Raw genomic sequence first — 23,753 nt, forward strand, 5'->3', positions numbered from 1 at the left:
GAAGTCGGCAGACTGTAATCTCCTTTTGAGGAGAATGAGAGGAGATGGTGCACACTGTATGAAAGCCACTTGGCACCCTAGCGCTACTGCTAGCTCTCTACCACCGAATGCTGATACGTTTTCTGTCCAGTGGCTTCTGCCAAGTCTCAAACATGATTTTTATAGAAATTTCTACCATCTAAGAAAGTGAGTGAGACACCAGAGAAAGTAGCTCACCCCGAACACCAGCCTGGTCTCTGTCCAGGAGGGCAACAGAAGCAGAGAACTTGGCAGGTGAATGCACCTGCCCTCTAACGACGGCTGAGTACTGTTAACTGAGCTACCTTCTGGCGGCCCCAGCATAGGTGATGTCCTACAAGGCAGGGGCGGCGTGGATCAGAGGCCCAGAGGAAAGTGTATGGAGCCAGGCTATGTGAGAAGGTTACTTAATCCCCACACGTCATGGCTTTTCATCTCCATAAGGGAAATAAAAATTGTGTTAGTTTCACAGGTTTGTAGGGCTTTAATAAATATACTACAGTTAGAGAAAAGCTTTCAATATAATGTGCTCAATAAACTCTTTGTATTATTAAATAGAAATTAAGATTTCCCTTGGCCTATGTGAGTTGAATGTACCCTATGAAGTACATATTATAAGCCCAATCACTTGCATTGTAAGAGCAGAGCATGATTTTCAAACTGTTAAAGAACCAGCTGTGAGGGCCGGGGAGATGGCTCAGTGGAATAAGTGCTTCCCTGGCAAGTGTATCCAGAATACCAGCTGTGTTTCTGACCCACTATATATGGATGTCATGGCTTGGGGCTTTGCAAGGGGAACAATACGATACAGGAGGTATATTTAAACTTTTTCATAATATTAACCCAAAGAAGCATATACAACAAGAGAGTGCAGGAAATCTCTGCACGTACTAAAGACCAAAGAAGCCAGCACCCCAGACAGCCTCCCAGTGGTTTCCGTGGTTGTGCCTCGTATGCTGCCAGAAACAATCCTCATGCAGGCCTCCCACACCCAGCACCTCACTGATTCAGTTCAGCTGGGTGTAACTAATTGACCACCAGTTGGCAATCCACCACAACAGATAATTTTGCGAAACACAGTACACATGAGTTATTTAAAAATGGTTTAGTTCTGAAATCAACCTGAAAATCAATGGGCACTCTATATTACTTTTGGCAAGATTAAGGGACATGGGCTGGTAGATAAGACATCTGTCATAATTATGAAGGAAATTGCTTCTCCCAGGTTGTCCTTCCTGTACTGGGCACCTTTAGCCTGGGAACTCATTCTTTTGTGACAGCAAAGATTCCATCCCCAGTGCCAATTACCCATGTAGGAGGCTGCTCAGGCAAAAAGTCTCCTGCTATTTAATGGGTGACAGAGGTCACTTTCTGCCTGGTTGACAAAGACCTCTTTAGCTTCTAGAGAGGTTAAGAATGTTGCCCTGGGACACAGGCCTCCATCCCGGGTCAGGAGCAGGCAGGGGCTGTGCAGGAACCTTTAGGGCTACTTGTGATTTAGGAAAAGAAATCTGACCTAATGACTTGGAAGGGAATGAGATCCCTTCCAAGGCCTCCTGTTCTATCCGCTAGCACATTTTGCATGATCCTTGCATAAAGGTAAACGGATTTAAAAAAATAAATAAACTACTAGAAATTACACATATTGAGGTAGCTTCACTAGGTGTATAGTTTCTATAATATAGATACAAATAATAATTATTGAGAGACCAAACAGGTGAAATTGACACCTCAAAAAATGTCCCAGTCCCAGGAAGCTGAGATAATTTATCTTGGCCCAAAGACTGAGAATTTAAAAAGCATCCCAGAAGATTTGAAAGTGAGGCCGAGACTGAGATCTAATTCTCTCTGGTTCCTAGTGGGATGGGGATTATGGACCTTCCTGGGGCAGCTCATCTTCTAGAAAACATAGCAAGGGCAGAAAAACTTAGCCCGCCCACCTTTCCAGTTTCTTTTTCCTCCAGCTGACTGGGTGGGTCGTGCTAGGCATGCATGAAAGACAGTGTGGTTCAAAGCAAAGGAGCGCCAGCGGGGAGGAGTCAGGGTTTTCTGCACGAAACAAGTAGCTCTAAACCTCTGAGAAGTCTCCAAGCAACTGAGATATGGAAACCACACCCTGACCTGAGAACGGACTTCGTGTACAAGATGTTTACGACCAGAAATAGTGGCACTTCACAATAGCTATTGTGTGTGGTTCAGTCCCCCACATTCCCTGAGAAGGAAGACTCCCAGCATCTTCTGTGCTGGTTTTGATTAAAAAAACGTGGCTGGCCTTGAGAATAGGGCGTTCTGCGAACGGCCGGCCGGCCGGAGAGCCGCGACCTCCTCCCACGCGCACGCTGCGTTCGGGTGCCGCGGGGCTTCCTTGGCCTGCGAGCAGGTCTGTCGCTGCCGTGTGCTTTTTAAAGATTGTTTGTATTTTCATAGTTGCATCTCTTTAAGCTCTATAAAAGTGAAATATGATCAATGGGTCCTTCATGTACATTAATAGGCAACATGAAGGACATTACTACTGCTGTGACTATTCACAGTAGCCTAGATTTTATTTAAATATTATATTAAAAAGTCGATAGGGACTGTGCAAAGTCACTAAGCAAGTGTCCTTTAAGCACACACATTTCACTGTCCTACCACCACCAGAATTCAATCATGAACTAAGTAGGGAAACTTTTAGATACTTGGAAAGTGTCTACATGTGGCTAAAAAGAAAACCACTGCAGATGTCAGCAATTGCATTCATGCCATCGATACGGTGGCAGAATTTCAGGAGAAATAAAGCTGGAGACTTGAGCTGACTTTGGGACCAACTAGTTGCATGACCAGAGAAAAAGCAATGTATTTAAAAACTACAGTTATCTGACAGGTTCTGTTAGTCTCTATAGAAGGAGACTCATCAATATTAAAATTTTTATTGTATTTTAGTTTTTTCTATTTTTTAGGGAAGGGTCTACAGGGTGTTCAGGGTCTCACTACTAGATCGGACTCCTAGTGATCCTCCTGTTTACAGCCTCCCAAGCGCTGGGATTACAGGTGTGCACCACCATACCCAGTCTCCATTGCCATCTTAACATGTCCCAGGGGGCAGGGCTGGCATAGCAGGCCTGAGGACCGAACCCTGGACCCCTGCACCTGCTTGCAGGCGCTTTAATCCACTGAGCTATTTGGCTGGCCCTCCAATATTAAAAATTTTAAATCTCTGTTTGTTGATACACATAAACATTCAGGAGAATAAACCTAGGTTTACCATATCCCTTCCGTTTTTCATGCATCAGTTTACAAAATACTATCAGCTGCAGTCTGAGCTCTGTGACCCACACTAAGAAACTCCTGTGCTTCTGGCAAACTATTATGCATCACATAATGAAAATATTTTCCAAAACGCCTTACCCGAGTTTAATTTTCTAATAATTTATTTGGAGGAAATTGAAATAGAAGCACCCATTTATCAAAACTAATGGAGTTTACACTGCAAATATACTTGACTATAGGAGAGAATGATTCAAAACTCACACAAGATAATGGCTTATTACTTCAAGAAGTAAAGTGAATTTCTCTGTGATCATGTACAGAAACTTTCCTGAGGGTTTGTGAGATTAAGGTGTTATCTACTCAAGGGCTTAAACACAGAGCTTACGAGTGGCACTTATTGAGTGCAAAATCAACACGTTAGATACAAGCTAATCTATTAAATCTACTAAAATCACTAAATTGCCAAGCTGTCTTCAAATGCAATGCAGAATGTATCTTGTTTAAATGATCAGAAACATTTTAAATACGACCTCTTTCATTTTGCAGGTGATATGAGTATATCATAAACACAAAACAGAAAAAGCAATTTATAGTCACTGGAGTTAGCAAAACTAACATGAACATGCTTAAGTATTTGCTACCATGTTTTTCTTACAATATTCTCCTCTGTTAACTCAAACGCACAGGAACACACACACACACACACACACACACACACACGGGTGTGTGCATGTGTGCCTTCGTCTTAAGTTTTTTGTCCTTCCAGACTCACCTAATCCCATGCTTCCTAGAGCTGCCAAGTGACTTTTCTTATCCCTATTTTCATTGATTTCCCATTTAGATCCCCTGACCGACCAACTGACCCACAACACACCTACCGACCTACCATCTCATCCACCTATCATGGTGCTGGGGATAAGATCCAGGGACTTCACACTGAGCTACACCCTCAGCCTTCCCCCTATTTTTTAAGTTTTGAGACAAAATCCCCTACATTATTAATGTTCCCAAGCAAGGCTCACACTTGGGGTCCCCCGCGTCAGCCTCCAGAGTCCTGGGACAGCAGGCACTCGCCAGCACGCCTACTTCCAGTCCGTGACTTCGTCTGTCAATCTCGCTCTCCCTGCACACGTTCTCTCAGTGCTTTGGGGTCTGTGAGATGAATCTACGCTCCTCAGAACGCCGTCCAGCACCGTATGTTCCACAAACACCAATTTCACTCACTGCCTGTAATCTTAAGCTTTTCACAACAAAATATACATCCAGTAGGCAAAAATGCTTTGAGGATCAGGTACCATCTGAGGCACTGGGGATATGGCAGTTAAACAGAGCCAATAAAACTCTAGGAGAATATTTAGATAAAGGACTAGACCAAATTCTATGTTACCAAATTCACCAGTTCTATGTTACATTGGAATACAAGAAGGGAGATGACACAACTTATTGTCTAAGTCCTGAGCCTTTTGGAAAAATGAAGGAAGTGGCACAGACAATTAACACTAGGGGAACATGTGTGAACTGGGCCATCCCAGGGGGCCTAGGAAACGTGACGTGAGAGGCACCTTCTGACAGGGCCCACACGTGGCCCGTTTCTGGGACTCACATCCTAGTGGTCACCTCCCCTTACCTGCAGGGCCTACCTAATGGCTTCCTTCTAACAAAGAGAAGATGGAGAAAGTGAAGGACGGCTTGTTGCCTCTGGGACTGGGCCACCAAAGGCAGTCACTGCTGTCTTGCAAGCCATCACTCTCTCTGCTAAGCTTGTTGAGCAGCACCGTGTGGCATGGAACTGAGGTCAGACTGCAGCCAGTAGCCAGGGAGAGACTGAGAGTGCGGCCCAGCAAGCCACAGCCGACAGCATAGCGAGGAGCAACGCATGCAGAGAAGAAAGTGGAGACTTTTCCAGCTAAACTTTGGGACAGTCAGGCCATGGAACCCTAGCTAGCCTATGCTTAAATTCTTAACTGCACTCACAGCACAGCAGAGGAGACCTGTGTGTTGCTTGAAATTACTCACTGTTACGATTGGTGTCTAGGTGTCGCCCCAAAGCCTCATACTGTCATGTGGCAGAATTCTAGAGTTTGTGATTAACTCATGATCCACTGGGATTATGGGTGTGAGCGCTGCTGGGATTATGTGTGTGAGTGTTGCTGGGATTATGGGTGTGAGTGCTATACTCAGCCTGGGGCGGAGAACCTGAAAGCAACATTAATTACCTAATAGGAGTTTTGTGAGGGCTCAGAGTAACAACACGCATAAAATACCAGGTTATCATAGGTGTTCAGTTAATATGAACTCTCCATTTCTTTCCATTTGGGAACTTTATTCATAAATTTAATGTTCCATATTGCCTGATGCCTACAGCTATTCCCAGACTATAAGGTGCCCCTTAAGCATGCTCTGTGAGTGTGTTTAATGAATAATTCAATGAAATTTGATTGTGTATGACCAATTGGTGTTTGTACAAGGTCAGTGCAACCTGTTTTTTTTTTTTTTTTTATACAAAGAGCTAAGTTACGCTGGCTCCACCAAAGCGGGTAAGCAATCCGGAATGGGGGTTCCAACAAAGCTCCTCGCTGCAGGAGGTGAGTGACCTTCCATAGTGAACAATACAAGAATACGAGCAGGGCTAGAAAGTTAGCAAGGCCAGTTGTTTCTCTTCTGTTTACCTACTATGTTCTAGAGAAGGGCGTTTCTACCTCTGATTGGTCTGAAAGCCAGAAGCTGGAGATGTGGAGGAGGAAGGTTATTCCCACTGAGTCCTCTCAGGATCCCCAAGTGCTGCACCCTTTCCCCAGAGCAAGTTCTATGGATGCCTTTTGCTAGAGCACCCTCACAACTGTCTCCTCTCTGTCTCTCAGTGCCCTGGGTAGCTGCATATAAGGATGACTCTGTTGGTAAAGGAAGAGGACAATGTAGTTCCTCCGGAGATGCCAACAATTTTCACTTATCTGCTTTGAGCTGTGGTTCCTGTTGCTCCTTTCAAAGGCAATAGGTATGGGGCTAATCCCGGTGTCAGTCATTTGGGTAATATTCTTATATGAGTCAGTGAGGCATCCACCCTCAAAAGCACGCGCCTCTGCCAGTTGTATGAGAAGGCTGCGATGCAGCAACAGTCCAAGCTTTCGTGCCTGACTAATACCTAGGTCTAAGTACTACCACTGTGACTCCTGGTCTAAGCAACTCAGTGTTACCTGAGGAAGGACATTTATGGCACACACACACACACACACACACACACACACAGAATACACTGTTAAAGAATATATATGCAGTGTACAGAACATTGCAGTCTAGAATCTACAACATATTGTGCAAAGTACAATTCATTTCAACCTAGAAAACAACTTGAAGCATGGATCCATTAAGCTCTTCACTAGAAGGAATTTTCAAGGAAGGGTAATCAAAGAAGACCGGAAGTGACAGTCAGTAGGTAAGAGCTATGGTCTCACATGACTTCTAACTGGCTCTTGGACATTGGCCACGACACCCAAGTCTTTGAACCTTCTTGGTCAGCTGGATGCCTGGTCTAGGCACTCGGTACGCCCCAGGTGAGCTGTGACACCTATGTCACTTGGACCTATAGTCCAGTAATTTTCTAAAATAAATCTAACAATAAGAACCACAGGACCCCTAAGTAATAAACTGATTAAAGAATGCTTGGGTTGGTTGAAAGTGATGGTGAAAATAGAAATCTAGGTAATAAGCTAAATAAAAGAAAATTAATTAATGGCCATAGAAATATGAGGCAAAAACAAAATTCGGGAAAACAATTTTCAAGATGGGCTTGAGAAACATGAGTCTACCTAAGTCCATCAGGAAGTAAAATAAAGACAACATGCCGACATCATCCTCAGGAATAGGATCTCTCAATATCGCTCTCAAGGTTTGGGTCAGAATTCTTTATTCGTAAGCTGGACTTCTAGGACAAAGGACATTAAGAAAACAAGGATTTATATACATGAACTAAAATGGAGAGTTTTTTGTGGTACCAGGGATCAAACTCAGAACCTTGAGCTTGCCAAGCAAGCACTTATTCCACTGAGCTATCTCCCTGGTCACAAAATGAAGACTTGTGGAAATTATGTAAAAAGAAGGTTGTTGGATTTGAATTTGACCAGAGTATCCTATACCAAATAAATTTCAGTAATCTTAGATTATTAGGATAATCTATCTATAGGATAATAGTAAGAATGAAATTTTGTGAGGAATGAATTAATCAAAAGTGTATTCTATGCATTGTATTTTTCCCCCAAGCCTTCCTAGTTAATCTTTGGTTTCCTAGAAGCATTTGGTTTGTGTTTACTCTTCTGGATATAAATCTCCAACACAGATCTTCACAAGTTCTCTAAGATGTATTCTCTTTGTATTTATCTGCATTTTAAATTTTATTCTTTACTACTCAAAAAGAAAGGAGTTTTACTGACAAAGAGGGGCAACTTATCACTCATGCCTGAGTTTGATTCCAATTATGTCACTCACAAATTGTGAGTCTTGGTCAATGTTGTCTAATGTTTGCAACCTCAAGCTCCTTGTTTGTAAAATGGGGCAGATTCTAAGCCTCACACCACTAACATCTCGAGGGGGCAACGAGCAGCGTTCCTGGCTCCCACCTAGTGGTTTCCAGCTGTGCCTCGGCAGTTAGGGCGCCCAACAATCTTCAGTGTTACCTCAACTGAAGTAATGATGCTTATCACATGGGGAGGACGGAGGAAAAGATGGGTGAACACTCCGCAAGCATCATGCACCCAATAAGCACTTCCTATGCGTTGTGCTCCAGGTCTGGTGAAAACACTGGGGACCTCAAAGCCTCCTTCAGCTCCAGCGGATCCCAGAGCCATTACATTCTATTCAATTTATTTCCTCAAAGAGGACATTCATGTGTACATAAGAGCATTTATTGCCTCCCTTTATAAACACAGGGGCCAGGGATGCTCAGTCCCCTCTTAGCACTTGATTGTGATGTTCCCTTTTGCAACCCTAACTTCAAATGATAGAAGGAAGAAGAGGAGGAAAAGGACCTAACACAGGCTTCTTAAAATTCTAGTACATTGAAATGGGCATTATATAGGGAAAACATTAATGAATGATAAGAATGAAAGTGTTTCAAGACCATACTGTATGTTAATATGTTCTACTAGTAAAGTGGTACTCCTGAGATGACATTTTTGGTGGTCTATCATATATATTTAAGTATAATAAGAAGCATCTATAAAAAATTCTCTAGATAATTTAAAAAGGAAAACATCACAAAATCTGCAAGGTGGCTCTATTTTGTCTTTAAAGAAGATAAATCAAGCTAAAGTGTCAAAATAATTTGGCTCTTTCACAAAAGAAAACAGGAAAATGCAAAAAGAAAATTGCATCTACTTTGGACAGTTTGCTCCCCAGGGACTCACAGTTAGAAATCACTGACTCTATAGCAGCACACATTAGAGAACTCCCACCAAAACATCTTTCTGAAGAGGAAATCTGTAGGCACATAATGGTATTTATTGTCTGTCTTTATAAACACAGAATTTAATGGCCTCAAATAATCCTATACATTTCAGATTTTTTGGAGTTAATCACCAAAGATAGACTTATACTGCAAAATCTCGGTTTTCTTTTATGTTTTGACTGGCCCAGCCCACCCTAGGGGTGGGGCTGGCATGGCGTGTGGTGCCAGGGATTGAACCACGGTCCCTGCACTTGCCTAACCTTGCCTAAGCAGGCACTTTAGACCACTGAGCTATCTTGCCGGCACTACACTGCAAAATCTTGAGCTTTTCTTTAAAATCCTTTCTTTGGTCCATGGAATACCAAAAAGAATCTCCTTCCTGAGTAAAATATTGGCTGAATGGTTTAGTACAGAATAATCTCTTAATTTAGCTACCAAGGATGATGTGTCATTTGCAGTTTGTCATATGAAGTGTTTGAACCTTTGGCACATCTTAAGAAAGATCTTAAATACATACATACATTATGTATATATAATTTCTTGCATATTTTTTCTCTAATAGCTAAGGATGGAATATGCTGTGGTTCTTTTAGAGGACTGCTGTAGTATGCTAACGTGAAAAAAGAAATGGATTAGCACTGAAATAATATCGAGCTATGAGCTTGGAAAGAAATCAAGTGCCACACCGATGAACACTTTCTTCAGCTCCTGCCCCGCTTTAGAACAATGGCTAAACTTGTCTGTTCCTATTTCCTCAGTTTCTGTCCTTGAACCAGAGACGTTTTGAACATATGCATCAAATACAGAAATGCACCTATACACATGTAACTCAGAAACAGTATCCATTGTATAGAAAATATCCCCTTGTAAATCATCTTTGCATATATCTAATCGTGGTTATAAGATTTGGAATTTTGAGGCAGGAGAGGGACAACCATCTACTTCTTCATGAGTAAGCTGAAGTCAAGTATGTTTTCTGCTGCCAGTCTAACTGTGTTGGTTTTTCAATTTGCCTGAGACTATAAGAAAGTATTTGTTATTCCTACCAACTCATTCTCTTCCTAATAACCCTCAGCAGTTGCTCATATCTGGAACAGTGTTCTTCAAACTGCATTTTTTTTTTTTTTAACTGTGCTCTTAAAAGTGCTTAAGGGCCAGGCAGATAGCTCAGTGGACTAAAGTGCCTGCTCATGCAGACACAGGGGCTGGGGTTTGGTTCCAGGTGTGCCCTGCTGCCCCCACCCCTGGGGTGCACTGAGACCACGATTGAGACTGGGCGTGGTGGTGCGCACCTGTAATCCCAGCGCTTGGGAGGCTGAAAACAAGAGGATCACTAGGAGTCTGACCTGTGTAGTGAGACCTGCAGACCCTGTACTAAATGCATAAAAAGCGCTTGAATTCACACTTTTATTAGGAGTTGCTTGACAAGCGAGGACAACTCCATGGAGGTGAATTCAGGGGCTCTTCTCTGCTCCCCTCTCCACCAGTGTCAACGCAATCTCAATAGCACATGGGATAGATCTGTTCTTTCAATTTTCAGTGCAGGGAAAGACCCACGACTAGAATAAAAAGTTTACTGTAAGTTTCCAACCTTGTAGCACAACAGCTGGGAGAAAAGAAGACAAGCTCATTTCCTTGAGAAGCTCTTCAATCTGAGGCTCCACTGGCCATTCTGAGAAGAGGGGACAGGACAGGAGCTTACAACAGAGTTCTAAGTTTTAGTGAGTGCTTGGAGCAGGACAAATGCTTCCACTCTCATAAGGGTCAGTGGATAAACAGGGGAGGGAAGTCTGGGGGATCCCTGTGGGTGAGGTGCGCTGAGAACCAGGACTGTGGACATTCCAGGGTACCATGTGCATCGGAGAAAATGGTGCCGATGGAGCAAAGCAGTGGAAATAGCCAGGAATTTCCAAGGGATGCTTTTCAGTGAGAGGAAAGGTATCTCAGAAGCACTGTGGTCTTTTAATGGAGATAAAGGTTGCAGAGATGTGGGGTTCAGAGGGAAAATTTCTCTGCTTAATGGAGGAGGGCAGGCATGACCTCTCCAATAGACAGATCTGTCAAAATTCTTATGGGCCAAAGAAACCCTAAGACAGTTTTGAAAGAACGAGATTGCATACGCATGCGGGTTCCTGTTTCTATACCACTTTGAGCTGTGAGCTGACTGGAGGGCAGCCTGAGCTCCTGCAAGCACAGACTGGCAAGTTGGCCCCAGGAAGGGCCCTGAACTGTGTTCCTCACTGAATCACGACAAACACTCCAAACTGATGCTTCGCTTCTCAGTGGCTTTCAGTGAGATTTGTCCAGCTCTTTCTGTACCCTAGTCTTACATTCAATTCAGAGGTCTCCTTGCCTGCTTAGCTACACGGCTCCAGCAGCTGATGGAGGGCGGCCGCGGGGGCTTGCTGCGAGCTCTCACTTCCCAGCAAACCCAGCAGTGCTTCCCTGGGCACACTGAGCCTGCCCGCACAGGAAGCTGCCAGCTGACTGATGGCTTTGGGGGCACGACCCGAAGAAGTGAATGCTACGTGGGATACTGTCAGGGGACGAAGCCTCCTGTCACGCCCAGTGCAGGCTGGTGACAGTGTTCTCTGTGCGCTCCAAGAGCCACAGTCACACGCACACGCACACACACACACACACACCCTAGAGTAACGAACGTTTGGAGGTATTTTAACTGAAAATCCCTGATCTTTGTAGTAAGTAATTACAAAGTACAAATGCAGAATGCAGTTCAAGTGCACGGACGCGGGGCCGTACTGCACAGTTCCAGACATCGCTGGTCTCTACCTAGCTGTGTTGACTGATGAAGCCGCTCGGTCTCTGGGTGCCCCAATCTCTCTCTGCAGACTAGACTAGTAGCTGCACCCATGTCGCAGAGTTGTGAGGATTAATTTTTTAAAAAATAGTACATGGCACTGAAGTATAATCGACTTATAATGATTTTGCCATTCTTTATATATTTAATGCATAATTGAACCAACCAACCCTGAGACGTAGCCTCAGTATCCTAACAGGGAAAACCAGATGGGTTTCTTGGGGACAACTCTGCAGAGCAAGCATCATGCTCTTGCACACGCCACGGTCGTGTGTGTCGGCAGTCCACTTCGGAAGGCACCTTGTAAGACCATTTAGACTTTCATGTGTTTCTACATTTTTAGTCGCAAAAATATTTGATTTTGGTAGTGTTTGTAAACATGTATCAATATACTAAAATCATATTAACGTTTATAATGACCCCAAATATGCATCTCTCTGGACTAGTTGACTGTGATGAACAATTATAACTACTAGAAAGAAGCGTAATGCTCATGCAAGTAAACCACCAAGCAGAGAAAAAAGCTAGCAGTGTAAGATTGCATATACTACGGCTCCATTAAAAACAGAAGAAAGAAATGGAGGAAAGTCGGAAGGAGGGAGGGAAGAGGAGAAGGTGAGAAGGCGAATGACAGCAGTCAGATAGGCAAGAGGGTCTTCACAGGCTCGGGGTTCTAGTTTCCATCTGGAATGTCCTCATGTGCGGAGGCGGGGCTCCTGGAAGGCGACTGGCTGAGGGGTGCCACAGCCCACCTGCTGTTAGAAGGCCGGTCCAGTGGGCTGCGGTCCGGGGTGCGGCTGGGAGGCTGCCCTGTACCCCAGCTCTCAGTCCTCCTCTGTTTCCTGCAGCCACCGGCTGAGCTCGCTCCCCACCCAGCTGCTCCGCCTTGGGGTCTGCAGCGCATGCCTGAACTGGGAGGGAAACAAGCCTCCCTTCCTGTAGGTTGTGGGCACCAGGTGCTTGACCCCATGGTGAGAAAATGACTAAAGCAGACAGAGGACACGATTAAAAAACAGAAAACGTGTATCTCAGGCCGCGAATAGTTGCTCTGAGGGGGGATTACTGATGTGGTCAACTGGCTGTGTCATATATTTCTTTATTCTCTAAATATTTTTAACCATCAATGAATATTACTTTGGTAGCCAGGACAACAAATCCATTCAACACGTTTTCTTGAATAAAGCAACCACAGACTTTGAAGTCAGACAATCCTGAGGTTCAAGCGTATCCTTTGAATTCTTCAGCAGCACAACTGTGAGCAAACTATAGAGTTGTGGAAACTGCATTTCTTAGCTGAACAACAATAGCCCCAAATTCTCTGTGACATATGTGTTAATTTAAAAAGTACATTTAAGTTATCACAAAGTGTGGCGCCTCAAGAGTGTTCTGTAAATGTTGGTGCTGTTCTTTCTATTCTCCGCCGGCTACAAAATCCACACGTTGGCCATGCTTTCTTAAGAAAGAGAAAAACGTTTCTTTTTAAAAAATTTTTAAAACTTATTAAGGGCCAGCCAGCCAGCTCAGCGGACTAAAGCGCCTGCTTAGGCAGAGCTCAGCGACCGAGGTTCGACCCCCGCGTGCAGTGCCGGCCCCGCCCGGGGAGCACTGAGAGGGAGATTGAGACTGTGTGGTGGCGCCGCCTGTAATCCCAGTGCTTGGGAGGCTGAAAACAGGAGAATCACTATGGGTCCGATCTGTGTAGTGAGACACTGTAGACCCTGTACTAACATACATTAAAAAAAAATTATTTAGCTTTCTTCCCCCCTGGCTGTCTGAGGCTCCGTTGCCGTCATGAATGACACAGTAACCATCCCAACCCGGAAGCTCATGACCAACCGGCTTCTTCAAAGGAAACAAATGGTCATTGATGTCCTTCACCCTGGGAAAGCAGCAGTACCTAAAACAGAAATTCGGGAAAAACTCTCCAAAACATACAAGACCACACCAGATGTCATTTTTGTGTTTGGAGTCAGAACCCATTTTGGTGGTGGCAAGATGACTGGCTTTGGCATGATTTGTGATTCCCTGGATTATGCAAAGAAAAGTGAGCCCCAACATAGACCTGCGAGATACGGCCTGCATGAGGAGAGAAAGACCTCAAGAGAGCAGCGGAAGGAACGCAAGAACAGAGTGAAGAAAGTCAGGGGCACCCAAAGGCTAGCGTTGGTGCTGGCAGAAAGTGAGCTGGAGACTGGAGAACAGCCGGAGGAATAAGATTCCGGGGCGCCTGGCTGCAGTGACTGCGACTTTTTTCACGAGAGGATTTAAGAAACTGTAAAGTCTTTTAAAAAATAAATAAAATTTATTTATGTATTTATTTGGTATAGGGTCTCATAGTGAGCCTCCTGTCTCAGTCTCCCCAGTCCTGGGATTACAGACGTGCACCACCAGGCCCAGGTCCGGTGGCCGACAGGTACTGGAGATCGAAGCTGGGTCCTTGTGCTTGCCAGACAGGCGCTTAGCCCGCGGAGCTATCTCCCCAGGCCAGAAAGACGTTTCTTGAAAAATTTTTATTTAGCTCTAGAAGTCACAAAAATTTTATTGATCAAACTTGCAATAATGTTTTCCTCAACAATGTTGAGGAAAGCTACTCAATGTCAGTTTTCTAAGGATCATTATTGTATTTAGATGAAGGAAGAAAAATGCAACCGAAAATGTCCTACAGAGGACGGAACATGTGCAGGCCCTCTGTGGTCACCTCATCTATGTTCAGCAGTGCGGACTGGAGACAGCTATTCCGTCATAAATACACACGTATGTAGAAAAACATCCAGGCTCACCCTTAGTGCCATGTGTGGCAATCTTTGAGGTACAAACTCACATGTCAATTTGTTTATTTTAAAATGCTTTTGTATTGTACAGATTTGTGAGGAATTAAACTTGTATTTATTTTGAATAAAAAGGCAGAATAAATGTTGCACATTTTTATTGACTTACCTCTAATATACATAGAATTAAAGATGAAAAATAAACCAAAGTCTTTGAAAATCTTTTTCTTTTTATTTCTCTCCAGTTTACCAGGCATAGCTTTGTAGCTAAGAACTGTCCTTAATTTGGATGAGCTCAAGCAAGCTGCACAGGAAGTGCTAACAATAGATGTGGGCTTGTTTCTGACGCAAGGAAACACACTGGCCTTATCGTTACGCCAGTGGATTTGTACCCTTTTTTCACTGAAAACAATTCAATAAAGCAACAGTCAAGAAGTGGATGGGAATAATTTCAGGAATAGTGTTTGTTTTTTTTGCAGCTCGCCTGGGTCTGTTATGATTGAGTAGTTTATCTATCAGACTTGTGAGAAGAGAATTACCACCACAATGCCTGGGATAGACTTTACCCCCAAAATTAAGAATTCAGGTAAATTAATGAAATAGGAGATTGTGGTGACAGTGGTTGGTGTTGTGTGTAACTGATTTGAGTCAAAATGAGCTGGTTCTGAGCTGAATGCACAAAGTCTGGAGTAGAACATGCAAGAAAATAATGAAGTCTTGTACTCTGAGATGTTCAAATTCAAAAACAAGATTAAGAGGCACCTGGTTTAACGCCTTGCTTTACAGGGAAGTATCTGATTTAAAGTTGGGTCAGATCTAGAATCCAGATCTCCTGTATCCAACTTCTCCCCTCTTTCCTTTCCACTAAAACACGAGGATGTATTAACTTCATATGTGTTCCCAGGGCAGGCAGGCTCAAGATTACCTGGATAGATTCCAAATTCTATTGAAATCCAGAATCATTAACATACTGGGTAGCAGGATGTATCTTCAAAAAATTCTGAACCCGACTGCTTTCACCCTTAGGCTGCCCTACTAATGACACACAACCACTGTGCGTACAACTTCAAGGCGACAGACACCTTTTAGTGTTGAACGTCCAGATGAACACACCCCACGGTGTAAAGGATTGTCAGATAGATCATCAATAGTTGGTGATCTATTACATGGATTTCACAACTGTCTTGCCTCTTATTTCTGGTGCATATTTCTCTCTAGAGGCAGAGACAAAATGGGAGTAACGGAACTCCCACCTTATTCTACCGGATATTTTGATCCAATAGCTTGGCAGTGAGAACCTTCATAAATGTTGATGGAAAAGTCTGTTGCGTCTCTGTCACTGCTCATTAAAAGGCTTGTAAAGGTCAACTATTTGTACATTATTCAAAAAGATGGCCAATGTTATAAAAGTGCAATTTACAGTTGTGTACTAAGAAATGAAGCTCCACAGGGCTGCTTCACTGGCTTTTCTAAAATCATCACTGCAAGAAAACTTCATGGTGCTGGTCACAGATGCAAAGCACTTTTCCTCCCACCCTGCCCACAGCCTTGACTCCAAACTCTCTTTCTGCCTTGCTTCACGATGGGCCCTCAGCGTGGCCCTCCTCCACGTCGCAGCACGCGCGCACTAGAATGCTCGGCAGGAAGGGCCTACGCTCGCTCGGTTGTGGAAGTGCACAGCGAGAGGCTCCCTGCTGAGGTCTCTTCTCAGTTACGGTCCCACGGCCAATTCTAGAGCCATGATCACCACCGGGCTGAGTGTCAACGCCCAGGCTCCCAGGTGGGGTCCTCTCCCACCTGTGCGATGTGTCCCCTTGAGTGCCCTTTCTTAATGCAAGGTGCTCTCCAGGATGCACGCTCTCATCGGCAGGGTCCTCATGTCTCCTTGTTCAACCATTGGCCACCTTTCCATCCATTACACGCCATTCACCATGTCACCTCCTTGAAAGGTCAGAACCTCATGCTCCTTATCTGGAGTCCCGCCTCCTCAGACTGGCCGTGGACAAGCAGGTCTCTGCTTTGTTCCAGGCCCACCGCGTTTCATGTCTGCATACTCGTCCCTGTCCCGTATGGTTTCGGGGTGGCTCTGACCACAGTGACAGGAGTCCTGTGACTTGGCTAGGTTTCCTCCAGCGATGGACTCCACTGCACCGAGAAGAGGATTAGGTAAACCTGTACCTCTCCTCTCTACACCAGGATGCCCTCAGCTGAGTGTATTATCAGTGTTTACATGTATTTGGTCCTGACCTTTGCTATTTGGATTTATTTTGCTCAGAAAAAGACTTCTTAGATATTTTTATATTCCTCACTCTTGTATAGTATCTGGCATCCTCTACACTCCATTTACATGGCCAAGTTGAACTTGTAAAAACAAGAATAACTTTTGAATTCTAAAACTCTGTAACTGGAAGCGTCTAAGAACCAATACGTAGCTCCAAGTTTGAGAAGTGAGGAAACACTTCTGCAGGCACTTAGCACCCCTTTTTCCACAGAGGAAACAAGTGAACATTTCAGATGATTCTTATCCTAGACTGCAAACGTGGTGCCTTCCAGCAGCACAGGAGAACACACAGCTTCTGACTAATGCCCAAAGGCTTCATGTGCATGGAGGGCATTAGAGTTTCCAACAGAAAGTGTAAATTACAGGATGCCTGATACATTCATCCAGAAACGCTAAGAAAAACAGATGCTATTTTCCAAGCCTTATCAGACGATTCCTTCTCTCCTCACTCAGTCTGGCAGTTGGAGCCAAACTCGATGGAAAACTAATTTCCCCGCACGCACGGACACCCTCGGGGGCGGGGCCTCGAGGCCAGGGAGCCGCATTAACTTCCCACGCTCGCGCTCTTCCTTTTGCGGGGTGGTTAAAGCAAAACAAAGTATTTGATTTCCCCTAATTTTTCTGCTGATGAAAGATGACAAATCCTATGGCTAAGGTCACAAATGTAAATCTTTATTTTGTCTGATTAGAACTGTTCTCTCTTTTCACTACAACCAGTACTATATCAGAGAGACTGTCCAAAGTCTGCAAAGACGATACTAAGAGAGCTCCAATCCAGCACAGACACACAGGCTTGTCGTCAATAGCATGCTGCCTGTTGGCTTATTCACAGGCCCAGCCTGGTTTGACACCGATGAAACACACAGGGCAGATGAAGGAGAGAAAAATGGGCTGTTCCAGCTCAGTTGTTTGTCATCCAGGTATCTCTAGTATATTTTAGACATGTTTTACTAGTAAAAAGTAAACTATTTACATGCATTTTCTTTTTTTTATGTATTTAGTACAGGGTCTACTGGGTCTCACTACACAGACCAGATTCAGGGATATACTCCTGTTTTTAGCCTCCTAAGTGCTGGGATTACAGGCCCTCTACCACGTCCAATCTCATTTGCTATCTCAGCTTGCCCTGGGGGCAAGGCCTACATGGCATGCTGGGGATTGAACCCTGGTCCCTGCACCTGCCTAAGCGGTGCTTTAGTCTGCTGAGCTATCTGGCCGGCCCTTAGATGCATTTTCCTGAATCAGGAATTTGTTTTAGAGAAAAGCCATCAGTCTTGCACAGTTTCATAGACTGTTTATGTACATATTCTAGTTTGCAGACTCCTGTTTTTCTATGTCCCAAGAATCTAGTAATACAAAGGTTCCCACTCATCTTTAGACATCCGTAGTGCCCCCACAACTACCTCAACTATCTTTCAGAAAGTACTATGAGGCAGATAAGGTGAAGAGAGATGGCAAACAATACTATTCAACCTATATAGATTTAGCCCAGAGGATTACTGTATATGAGAGATTCATGAGGATCCCAGCTCCTTCCCACAGGCACAAGGGGGTCCGCATCCTTATCACTAGAGCATACGCTAAAGGAACAGTGACCTAGAATTCATTAATCGCAGTGGGGTTCTGCTGCTCATGCAGTGAGGTCTAGCCTGTTGCAGGACTGAGAAAGAGACAATCTTTCAGTAGGTATCGTCCTTCCAGTGCAGCGGAGCCTGAGACAGGGGCCGTCCTGCAAGTGCGTCTCACCAAGAGTATGCCTGCTTGCAGCTTGGAATAGATTTTGCAGACAGGCTAAAGCAGGAAAAGGGGCCATTTATGCATCATTTTTAAATGGAAAGGACTTGATGGATGAAAACATCTCTGAACAGTAGTAAGGCTCTCCAATGGACAAGTGGATGCCAAATAGAAAGGAGTGATTGTGAACTCCCCTGGCAGCGAGTTCTTCAGGAAATAGCTGGGTGTGTGTATCCTCGCTGATTACATGTATAATAACTCCACAAGAAGCGTTCTCTATGAAGAAAGGCTGTGTTTCAAAGCTGTGTTTTCAAAAGGAAAACAACACTCTACCCAAGCCCTTCTGCACTGGGGCCAAGCCGCTGTAGGAGAAGAGGAGGGGTTTGCAGTTTAAATGGCTGGGATCAGTCCTAGAACAGGAGGCAGAGATGAGCAGAGCAGATGGCAGGCAATTCCAAGAAAAATCCTCACTGCTACAGGATTTCAAAAAGAGAGAGAGACAGCAGAAACAACATCAGAAGCACAGATCACTATGTGGAAATTTTACTCTTGTTTTCCCCACATTGTAGCTGACAGCTCTAGAACACACAAGGACACTTCGATTTTAAGTCACAAGTGAGACATATATTAGGGGTCACAGGGGCATCTAAAAGGACTGGGAAATTAACTGTGTGCTGCCTCAGGCACATGGGTCAGGGAGGTGGTGAGAATTTATGCTCGAAAACACTCACTATAATGCTTACAGTAAGTTCTGTCAAAAAGTCACGGTTCCTAACGGTATCACTAGTGATCAGAACAGCTGCCTGGATTTTGGGAGGCCCTCCCACCTCCGTCGTCCTGGAGACAACATGGAGATGGGCAGCCTGTGTAGCTAGGACCCCAGGGAGACCCAGCTGACTAGCCCAAAGGTGTCACTCTCTTCCACAGAAGATGTGGTGAAAATGAACCCTATGGTGTAAGATACACTGCCAGTGAAGACAGTGCAAAACCCCAGGAATTGCAGCCCAATCGAGGACGTGTTATATAATTTATTTTCAAAAGTATTGCTCTTCAATTTGGAATTATATTTGCACATTGCCCTTAAATTGACCAATTCAAGGCTTCCCATAATAACTACTTTCCTTTTATTACACATCTTGGTCATTTTCAATCTCTTTATGCTGCATACATATGCCAATTCCCTAAAACAAATATAACTGTTGCATAGTACAAACATACACTAATAATATAAAAATACTTACCTATTGTCGCTGGTATTGACTTCAATTCTTTTCACAGCATTTCTCACTGCCCTCTCCCCCATTTATATTTTCCTATATGCAAAACTAATGGCTATCATTTCAATTTAAAGTATCTTACCAGCCTTAATAGAAGATGGTGCATTTCCCTGAAGTTATATGGATTTAAGGTCAGATGGATACAGGTCAAGTTTCTAGTGCTGAGGAAGGTAGGTCTGCCTGGTTCAAATCCTACCTCCAGCTCCACCTGGCTTGCCAGACAGGGGAGCTGATTAATCCTTCCTTTGTACCTCAGCATCCTCGTTGGTATAATGGGGACAATGAAAGTACTGCACTCTTGGGAAGACTGAAAGAGCCAGTTCCTGTGGAGTTCTGAGAAAGGTGAAGCAGAGACAAAGGTTTTAGCATACTTCACACTTTCCCATGTGAGCTGGATTCTATTGAACTGCTGTGGTAGTGTGACTACTTTTATCTTGTGAGATTAAAAACAAAATGTCTTAAAAAATAGCATTTTTGAATTAGTAGAGATTTACTTCAAATTCATTTGTTCCTCTACAATGTTCTTTCATTTACCAATGTTTATTGTCTTCTACTGCAAGATCCTTCTCAGATACAATGAAAAGAAGAACAGCCCATGCCAGTTTTAGTAGGCAGGACCAAGAGAAGAGCCTGACACTGTGTTCATTGTGCTGTTAGCTTCAGTCACCCCTTTAAGCCGTGCTTTCTCTCTGAAGTTTGCATTACCTGCAGGAAACTGCAGTCCACAAATTTCAAATGGAAAATCCCACAAATAAGTAATTCATGCATCTAAATTACACATCACTCTGAGAAGTGGGATGAAAGTTTGTGCTTTCCCGCCTCTCCCTACCTGGGAGATGCACCTTCCCTTTGCCCAGCTGAGCGATGGTCTTTTTTTTTTTTTTTTGGCAGAACGGGGGATTGAACTCAGGCCCTTGAGCTTGCCAGACAAGCACTTATTCTACTGAGCCGTCTCCCCAGCTCCTGAGCTGCAGTCTTGCTTGTTGGATTGAGCGCTGCAACAGGACAGTGCTTATGCATAGGGTTTGGCATCCCTGTGACGCAAGCATTCATTGGGGTCTCAGAATGCAGTCCAGGTCGATAAGGTGGGGCTACTCTAACTAAAACTTTGGTTTTAAATATGCAAATATTTAAATCACAACCAAACGAGTAAGTTTCAGGAGTAAGTGAAAGCTATGAGAGGCTTTCAGCATATGAACGCACCACTGGCATGAATCATACACGGGTGGAGTGCATTAAGCTGCACATTACACGAGCAGTAATTTATACACTCAGTCTTAAGAAACCCCAGAAGCATATTTAGTCTCAGCAGCTGCCATCTTGGATTTAGTTTTCCAGAGAAAGAAAATTTCAGCAACCACATTTGAAAGCATTAAGGCCTAGCTTTGTTACTTTTCAAATAGCCGAGGAGCTGGTGTTACCATGAACAACTGTTTGAAATAACAGTGAGCCCCCCAGAGCTTCTGCAGAAAGAACAGGAGCTCCTTCTTCCTAATAAAATAGCTTTCAGGTTCTCGGCCACAACACAGCACTGCCTTCACATTAGTTGTTTAGACAGATTTACTGCTGGGTCTCCTTTACTTAAATAATCCCATTAAAATCTGAATGTGCACACAGATACACAGAACCATTTTAATTTCAAAGCATGTTGTTTGCCATATTGAGGTTCCTTCCAGAAGGAAAAAATTAAGCAAGTAAGGCAGTCTTGACAATTGAGAGCCTGAAATTCCACCCAAATTATGACTGATTGAAAGATCAGATTATTGTAAATTATTTTTAAAGACGTAACTGTACATGTGATGCTCTAGTTGTCAGACTTTTTGTGTTATATTTCAAGAGCTTTAGCCACTTATCACTCTGTAACAAATGATCGTAAACACCATGTCTCTAAGCAATTCAATTCATGACCTCAGTTTTTGTGAGGCAGGAATCTGCTTGGAGTTCTTGGCTTGGGATATCCCAAGACTGTGGTCAAAGTCCTGGGTGGGCTGTATTCCTTTCTATCTTAGTCTTCTTCCAAATGTACATGGTTGGGTAGGGGAGATGGCTTAGTGGAATAAGCACTTCCCTGGCAAGTGCAAGTTCAATCCCCAGTTCTGAAAAAAAAAAAAAAAAAAGAAAGGAAACCAAATGTACACGGTTGTTGGAAGAATTTAGCTCAATGACAGGAGAACTGTTGTCCCTGCTTTCTTAGGGGCACCCAATAGTGACCGCTCTCAGCTCTCAGCATGACCCCTGTGTCCTTGCTGAACACTTCCTCCAGAGGTCCTTGAGCAGCAGGGCAGACCAAGGTCAGCGGGAGAATCTCTCCCTTCAGAATGCCCTGGTCTCTTCTTGGAGAGCTTTCACCTGATTAACACAGGACCACCTCGGAAACCGCTGTGGATGAGGTCAAAGTCAGCTGCATGAGTGCCCAAGGACACCTACGCAGCCCCTCGTCTTCTCTATGGGATGCAGCCTCTTCAAGGGCCTGCACACCCAGGAGCCTGCTCACACCAGGGGGAAGGATTCTCAGAGGACGCAGCCGACGGCAGGAACCTAGGCGCCTTCTCGCATGATGCTTAGCACACTGAGATAAACAGTATTTACTTTACAAAATGTGCTTCAGTTGCCCAAATGGCTCTCCAGAGAGGCTGGGATAGGAGAAGGCCACCGAGAGTTATGAATGTGATGTTTCCCCACATTTAATCAATAGTCAAAGTTATCAGCCTTTTAATTTTTTCCTTTATCTGTTAGGAGTAAACATTTTGTTACAGTTTTAATTACTTTGCTGACAAGAGATTGGATACCATCTCCTGGGTTCGCACATCTTCTGTGAATTACTATCTCCTTTGTCTTCTCTTTTTAAAGGGCGGATTGTTTGTTTTCACATTTACTTACAAAAGCTATTTGTAGAATGATAGGTCAAAATATTTTCTCTGCTTTGATGTCTTGCAACTGTTCTTTTTGCCATCATCTGTTTATTTACCTGACTTTGAACTTTTGTAGTAAATTGAAATAGAGCCCTGCCCTAAAGGAGCCCTGAGTGGTCACTAGCAGTTTGACCTCATAAGTGACCTTCCCTTGCTCGCTTGCTCGCTTCTCGGGTGGGAAACACAATCTCTGACTTTTGCTTTTGAATGCCTAAAGAAAAGCTCAACCAGTCAGAAGCAGCCAGGGTCATCTACTCACTTCTCTAGGAATTTCCCAGTGGGATGAACGGGCCTCTCTATCTGTACCAATCACGTGTCTTCCCGCTTCCTCTGGATTAGCCCCGTGAAAACTTTCCCAGTGAGTTTCCCGGGTGCATCTTAATGGGAGCTACTTGATTCGCGAATCACTATTTGTTGCAATAATTTAAAAATTTTATTGTGCCTCAGGTTTTCTTCCTAGACTTTGTTGATTTATATCGCTTTCTCTCTTTTGGTGCCATAGAGGGATCTGGTGTCATTTATGTAACCATGCAAGCTCCTTCCATTCTTTATATTTTATACTGGGTGGCTTAGTGCTATTTTTCCCAGCTGCAGGAGGAGATGTGTGGGCCTCACTGAATCTCCTCCTTAGTGACCAGGGCACTAGTTAGGAGGGAAAGAGTGGTACTGCAAGCTAGGTACTCAAAGTCCTGTCAGAGCAGCTCTTCCGTACACACAGATTCCTGTGTGCCCAAGGTTGTACCGGGCCAGTGTGCAAGGGCTCATAAGAGGGCTCAACTCACCGCACACAAGAGCACACAGAACAGTCAGCAAAATACAAATGACCCAAATGTGCTTCCCCTCAGGGAATGTTCCTCTCAGAGACATATTTATCAGGAGAACAACTTTCACATAGCGACTACATGAGAAAATCGGACAATTGGCCAGTAGGTTGTGCAAGGCAGAAGAGAAAACGGGAGTGGCCGGGCCTGCAGTGGGGCTCAGTGCGTAGGGACACAGCACAGAGGGCCCGCAGTGGGGCTCAGGGCGTGGGGACACAGCACAGAGGGCCTGCAGTGGGGCTCAGCATGTGGGGACACAGCACAGAGGGCCTGCAGTGGGGCTCAGCACGTGGGGACACAACACAGAGGGCCTGCAGTGGGGCTCAGCTCGTGAGGACACAGCACAGAGGGCCTGCAGAGGGGCTCAGCGCGTGGGGACACAGCACAGAGGGCCCGCAGAGGGGCTCAGCGCGTGGGGACACAGCACAGAGGGCC

At 44.3% G+C, this 23,753-nt stretch overlaps 1 protein-coding gene and 1 pseudogene across 1 annotated transcript in view; one reads left to right on the forward strand and one right to left on the reverse strand.

Annotated features, from left to right (window-relative positions):
* Nucleotides 1-23,753, reverse strand: part of Fbxl7 (F-box and leucine rich repeat protein 7) — a 442,277-nt gene that overhangs the window by 54,953 nt on the left and 363,571 nt on the right. The gene's annotated exons all lie outside the window — the stretch shown is intronic.
* On the forward strand, nucleotides 13,317-13,708 carry LOC105744023 (annotated as a pseudogene).

This window comes from Octodon degus, unplaced genomic scaffold (assembly GCF_000260255.1).
Source record: "Octodon degus isolate 3935 unplaced genomic scaffold, OctDeg1.0 scaffold00207, whole genome shotgun sequence".
NCBI lineage: Eukaryota > Metazoa > Chordata > Mammalia > Rodentia > Octodontidae > Octodon > Octodon degus.